The 6,809-nt window shown below is 40.0% G+C and overlaps 1 pseudogene; it reads right to left on the minus strand.

Annotated features, from left to right (window-relative positions):
• Positions 1-364: 364 nt before the first annotated feature.
• LOC101629390 lies at positions 365-1,123 on the minus strand (annotated as a pseudogene).
• Positions 1,124-6,809: the final 5,686 nt, after the last annotated feature.

The raw sequence follows: 6,809 nt of genomic DNA on the forward strand, positions 1-6,809 counted from the left end.
TGCCCCTGCACCTCTGGCTTGTACCCCAGTTCTGTGTGCATGAATAAATAAATCTTTTTTTAAAAAATTAAAAAAGAAGAAATGTTCCTCCTTTAAAAAATCTTACTCAAAATATTAAATAATACAACTTTAGGTGTGAAAAAAAACACACACAGGTAATGCTTAACCCAACATTTCAGGAACCTGATGGAATTCAGCTCTAAAAGTCTAGATAAATATATACTGTTTGTAACATTTAATTTCCAAATCATCCAGGCAAAACAGAGACCATCTCTCATTTAAATCCCAACCGCCTATGACAAACATCTATACCATATCATATAAAAATTAAAAATCACATAATAAGCGTACTCAAAACAGTGTTTTAAAATATATAATCATTAGAAGTATTCAGAGAAGGCATTGCTTCATTAACATTCTGGTCTAGGAAACATTTCTTTGATTTGGAACGGAATGGAGTACGCCATTTCCTCCTTTGAGTCACAGGGATAACCTTGCTTTTGTTGTAATATATGATGTAAATCATAGTAACAAAAAAACAAACAACAACAAAATGAAAAATGAGATGGCTGTCTTCCTCCATATTCGTATATGGGCTCTTAAGAGGCTTCTCGGACACGTCACTTTCCATGTAGCCTGTGTTTACTCTCAAAGTCACATCGGACCCATTGTCCCTGGGGCCGGCAGACACGTTAATGTTTGGTCTTCTGTAATCAGCCTTCTTTAGAGTGTCTTTAGTGATGGATGCAGGACTACGCAGCTTGAGAAGATGCCTGTCTTCCACGAGAGAATCTACAGGGTTACCAGCTTCTTCCTCTTGGGTCAGAGAACTAGTAGGTGAGGGGCGAGTGTATACAGAGGTCCCTCCACTTTTCTCTGAATTAGTTGTGCGCAGGAGAGTAGTCCTGATGTGGGGGATGGAAGATTTGAGTTGGTTTTCTCCCGTGAAGGCATTCGTATTAGCCGTAGGTGCATCTGGCTTGAGTGGCTCTCTTCGCAAATCACTCTGTGATTGAGCATGAGCAGACGCTAGAAGGATGACCAAGACCAGCGGATGTGCCAATCTTGCAGGGCAATGGGTGCCCACAGCCTGAAGAGACTCCATTTCCACGTTCCCGGTCATCCTCCTCAGGGCGGCAACAGCCGTGGCTTTCTCTGCCAGGAGTTTGCGCTGTTGCTAAGCGCTGCGAATTGTGACGTCATGTAATTGTGACGTCAGACATTCTGCTTTTAATTTGTTAGACATTTATTTTTAAAATAAGCAAATTGGCTGACTGGTTATGTGTAAAACATGCTGCTGCACAGGGAGAGGACTCTTGTCTCTTAGCAGTTTGTGTTTACATCTCAGCAGTTTGTGTTTACAACTATATGGTAGTGGGGGACATGCTTCAATTTTAGATGGATGAATAGAGTTTGAGGATCGGAAAGGAGGGGGACAGGTTGCAAATACCATTTTGCTACAGAACTGCAATTGCTGACACCTCAAATTAAATATTGGTGTGCCGATGTGCTCTAACAATGGCACCATGTTATTCAACACTTCACCCACACCATGTTTACTGGTGGTACACTGTTGGGAAGAAAAAGACATACACAGAGGTGTGCAATGTTGATAATCAAGTAAGTCACTTTAAGAAACTGAACAAACAAGGTCATAATAAAAATCCACTCTGGAAGTTCTGGGCCTGTATTTTACTTTCTCCATTCAAAATACCAGGTTAATAACCAAGGTGTATTTTTTTTTTTTTTTCAAAATAGTACTTCCTACAACCACAGATCTTTCTAGTGGTTTTGTTTTCAGTTAGCTTTGCCATCTTCACTTTGTGGCCATAAATAAGTCACAAAGAGTTTCAGGTGTTATTTATTAGCTTATTAAACCCATATGACTATGGGGACGCATTTTCTAGCAACTCAGACTCCTGCCAGCTTTGGGACCCTACAGAATGCAATGCAGGATCCCAACCTGTCAGCTAATGTCACTGTAAATCAGTGATTATTCTCTTTTTAAAGAATAGTAAAAGCAGTTCAATCAACCAATACCTTAAAGGGCAAGTGATAGAATGGTTGACCCGCTGCGTTATCAAAGCTTTGCATGGCAACTTGGATAGCACCTACCCTAATGAAGGATGTGTCAGGCCCTGATAGCTGGTTGGTTTGGATATGATAGTCAGAAATAACTTAGCTAAAAGGATTGCTAGATTTAAACCCCACTCTCCATAATCATCAGGTCGGGATGAGACTTGAAGGACTCTGTAATGACAGTGTGCTTTGGGGCAAGCTGCTTGCCTCACACCATACAATGTCTACTAGCTGTCATTTTCATGCTTCCTTTGGTGGCAAAATGGATAGAGTGAGGTCAGTCTCTGAAAATTCGGAGAATACTGTTTGTCAGTGGAAGAAAAGGGGTATTTCCCTGTGTTGGATTCAGGTGAGTGTGTGTGTTGGGGAGATGGGAGTGGCATGACACACCAGTGTGGAATATTGAGGAATATTCTTTTCCAAAGTGCTCTTGTCCTGTGTGTACTTGTGCATTGACTTTTCTATCTTGCTTGATCCATTTGGCAGGAATAAAATTCTCAGTGGCAAAAACCAAATAAAAGGCAAGGTGAGGTAGGACTAGAACATACATTTTACTGTTTAGAAAGTTACAAGGATTGATTCTATTGCTTTGTAGAAGGAGTGAGAAAAGCACTGTCTGTTTCTGTTGTCCCTCAGATGTTTGATGGTTTGCCTAGTTTGTTTGTGTAAGTTGTATATTGGGACTGTGTCTAACCTAGTGCATGTCACATAGCAGGGAGCTGAAAACAATTTGTTGAGAAAATAAAGTACAGTAAGACAAAGTGTCCATGGACTTATTATCTGAAGGGAAGAAAATAAAGGGAAAGACCATCCAGGAATCTGAAACTACTGGGGGCTCAGTTATGAGTTGTCAGTTTCTGTTTACTATTGGGATTCCTCCATAGTGCTTTAAGTCTCAGTGTTGGCCAAGGGACTGTTGCTGGATATGTGCTTATCTCTAAAATAGTGGGAAGACTTAATAAAGGAATAAACACTTGCAGTGTTTAAGGGAGCTATTAGTTAGGATAGGTTTGTTTGACAAGTTGCTCAGGACAATTTAATTGAACTAATGTTCAAACTTTGAAGGACAGATATAGTATCATGCATCACGACCTATTCTAATATAAAAAAATTGATAAATATTTGTTAAAGGAGTAGATAAGTTACAAAGTATAGGCACCAGTAAATATTTGTTGAAGTCCTCTGTTCATTTGTTCTGGTAGATTGTATTTTCCAGGATGATCCCATTTCTTTTGCCAGTGAGAGATGGGTCTCTCATTGAGTCTGTGATTTGACATCTTGAAATGAAATGAATCTTTGTAATGTCTACCAATAGAATAGAGCATATTAGAGGTGAAGCGAAGGAATTCTGGCATCAGAAATTATCTCTCTCCACCATCTCAATGATCACCTGTGGATCTCTGACACCAAGCTGTGATGAAGCCAACTCTCACCCATATAGAGACCCCACGTGACAGGAACCACGGTCCCTAATATGGCAGACTTTAATCTTTGGATGTGCAAGTGAACGAACCTTTGGATGATTTCAACTTCCAGTCATACAGTCTTCCTGCTGAGACCTCAGATATGCTGGAACAGATAGAATCCTATCTGAACTGTTCCACAAAAATGATGAGAGCTAATAAATAATCATTACTGTTTTAAGACATTAAGTTTTATAGTTGTTGGTTACTCAGCAATAGACAATGAGTGATACACATTTACTCTGTAGCCCAAACCAGTGTTTTATAATTTAAAAACAAAACTTAGATCTATTTGGACATCTGAAAAGCTAAGGTAACCTCCAAGCCCCCTGCCTCCTGGTGTTCAAAGCCGTGTATATTTCCTTGCTTTTGAGTGTGGGCGGACATGTGGCTTGCTTGTAACCAATAAAATGTGCCAGAACTGGTGAACCATCACTCCTGTGCTTGTATTACCTTATTGAGACTTCTCACTATCCAATTGACTTGAGGGTCTTGTTCTTTTTATTGGTTCTTATGACGAAGCTTCCCAGAGTCCTATGCCCAAAATGAAACCAATGCTGCCAGTGACCAGAGGGCACATGGAGTGGACCTTTCTCCAGTCGAGCTTGGAGACGAGAACATAGACCGGTCACACCCTGAGGGCAGCCTCACTTAGGATCCCGGTAAGCCATGCAGACACCTGACTCCAGCAACTTCAAGCTAATTATGTGTGTTGTCTTATGCTGTTTATTGTGTGGTAATGTGTTATCCAGCATAGGAAACTAATACAAACGCTATGGATTCTTTCTGAGAAAAATGTCCAGAGCTTCACATAGAATTTTTATGCCATTATTTTAGGTTCTTTATGAACACTGATTACCATGAATACATCGTAGGTTAAGAACCACTATTTTAGATCATTTGCCCTCCACTGCTATGCAGAAGAGTGCAAAGCCTAAAATATTTCCTTTATGATGTTTCATATTGGATGTTTGATTTTCTTGCTCAATAGTTCAATACCTTATAATTGATAATTGTTTACCTTAGGGTTGGATTCTCTTTACTCCGCATCTTTGGAGGTGGGTCATTGGTTCAGTTTCATGCTGTTGTTCCTTGTGTTGAAGAATTCACCTCCCCTAACTTTCTACATCTCCCATCCTTGCCTTTCTAGAGCCAAACTAGAAAAATATCAGAAGACCTTAATAAACAGGAATAGCTGATAGAGTGTGGCTAATGAGTTAATCATTGAGTAAATGCTAATAAACACGATTCAGTAAATGGTTTACATTTTTTCCCTATGTTTCATTGGAAAGTTAAATTTAACATACCACAAAGTTACAAATTTTGGTCCTGATTAAAATGCAATATAAGTCAAAAATCTCTTCTCTAGCCTCACGGTAAGCAAGTGTTCTCTTTTCGATCTTTCTTCATTAAAAATTGCTATGCTCTAATAAAATTAGAGGATGTTGAAAATAATACTTATTATGAATTCTGTAACGTTGGCATGCAAACATACTCATTAAAGTCAGCAATCTATGTGTTGTTGTTTAGATAAATGTCTGCAATTTTTGCTTTTCATTGACTCTTCATTTCTTTGCTGAAGAAGCACTATCAAGCTCTGACGTCACAAAGTCAGCTACTATTTTTGATCATACTGAAAGTAAGAGACAGTTTTCCTAAGGGACACACGGAATTGTAGCTTGTGCTCCAAAGCACAGAGAAGCCGAGGCTTCGAGCTTTCTGTCCTCTGTCCCCCCTCAATTGCCTGTGAAGAGTTAAGCCAGGAAAGGCATCAGGCAAGTACCCACAGGACACCCTGGAAGCAGCTTTCCCATTTGGGTTATCTGACTGGAGGTATACCCATCTGTAGCACACATGGACAGCAGCTTGCATCTGGGCCAAGTGTGGATGTCATGGAAGGGTCCGCTGGCTGACTGGGTAGGTGACAGTGAGGCAAGTCCCATGTAGGCATGCCAACTGGCTTAATCTGTCTCAACTTTCCCAATCACAAACAATTTGGCTTTGCCTATTAATTTTTGTAGATACCATTAAAAGGAATACCATAGCTAATGTTATATCAGACCCAATTACGCTAGTGAACTGCTTCTATTTTTTTTCTTTCATGCTGTGGCATTTCCTGTCCCCTGAAAACACTCTTTCACTCAGTCTAGCAATTAACTGCTTGAACAGTATAATAAGGAAGCAATTAAGAGGTGACAGAGAAAAATTAACACTCCATTTCACATTAAAGGCTAAGTGAGTATCCTTGCCATTGTGAGTTAAATGTGTCTTTGAAAACCTGTAGTTTGGATGTATTTTCCTTTTGAATAAGGAGCCCAGCTCCATGTTTTTTGTCTAGCATCCCAATCTGAAAATGGATGATAACTAATTGGGTGCTGTCTGCTTAAACAGGCTATATTAATTGCAGTTTGTTCTCCTGTAAGTGTCAAGGAAAACAAAATCTTTGTAATGTGTAGGCATAATGTACGGCTGCCTTCATTTGAATATGCAGGCCATGTCCTAGTGCAAATAAAGCAAACTCCTGGATGCAATGTTGCCATGGCAGGCGGCATTTGCATAATAAATAACAGCTATCATGAGACTTTCTTTATGAAGTTCTCTGTTGTGTTGTCAGCTGTAAGAGCCTCCACTAAAGCAGCCAATATTGAGGAGGTAGAGTGTGTTTTGCTTGCAAATGCTACACCCCAACCCAAGTCACTGTCAAGAATCCATTATTTTAGCATTGCTGGCAAAATGGAATGGATTGTGTTAAGTAGTACATGGAATACACGGTGAACTGTATCAACACACATCCACGAGATGACAAGAATATGACTTAACAGCAAGACATTTGGGTGTGTTCACTAAGGAGAGTGCCGCACTTCGGTGTCAAGGCCTTCCAGCACAAATGTGGTGTGGGCATCCTTATCCCCTGTATATCTTAAGCCTGGGTCAAGCAAGCTAGAAAATAAGGGCATGGTGTTTACAATAACTTGTGAGATTCTATTCTCGTGATATCGTAAGAGGAATAGAGTTTCCTGATGCTTATTTGGGGTCTTTCCTTCAGGCACTGTATAAATTTTAGTTGGTCTTAGCATAGGAGATTGGTGAAAGGTTCAGTGCAGTAAGGAGTATGCAAACCGATGTTTGGCAGTTGGCAGTTAAGTAAGTTATTTTTCCATTGCCTTCCTACCCTTCTTTTCTGGAAGGTAAGGGTGTATGTTTGTGTGTGTGTGTGTGTGTGTGTGTGTGTTTCCCAACCATTAACTGAAGTTCATGGAATGAGAT

Source organism: Condylura cristata, unplaced genomic scaffold (genome assembly GCF_000260355.1).
Source record: "Condylura cristata isolate star-nosed mole 26May11 unplaced genomic scaffold, ConCri1.0 scaffold00019, whole genome shotgun sequence".
Taxonomy (NCBI): Eukaryota; Metazoa; Chordata; class Mammalia; order Eulipotyphla; family Talpidae; genus Condylura; species Condylura cristata.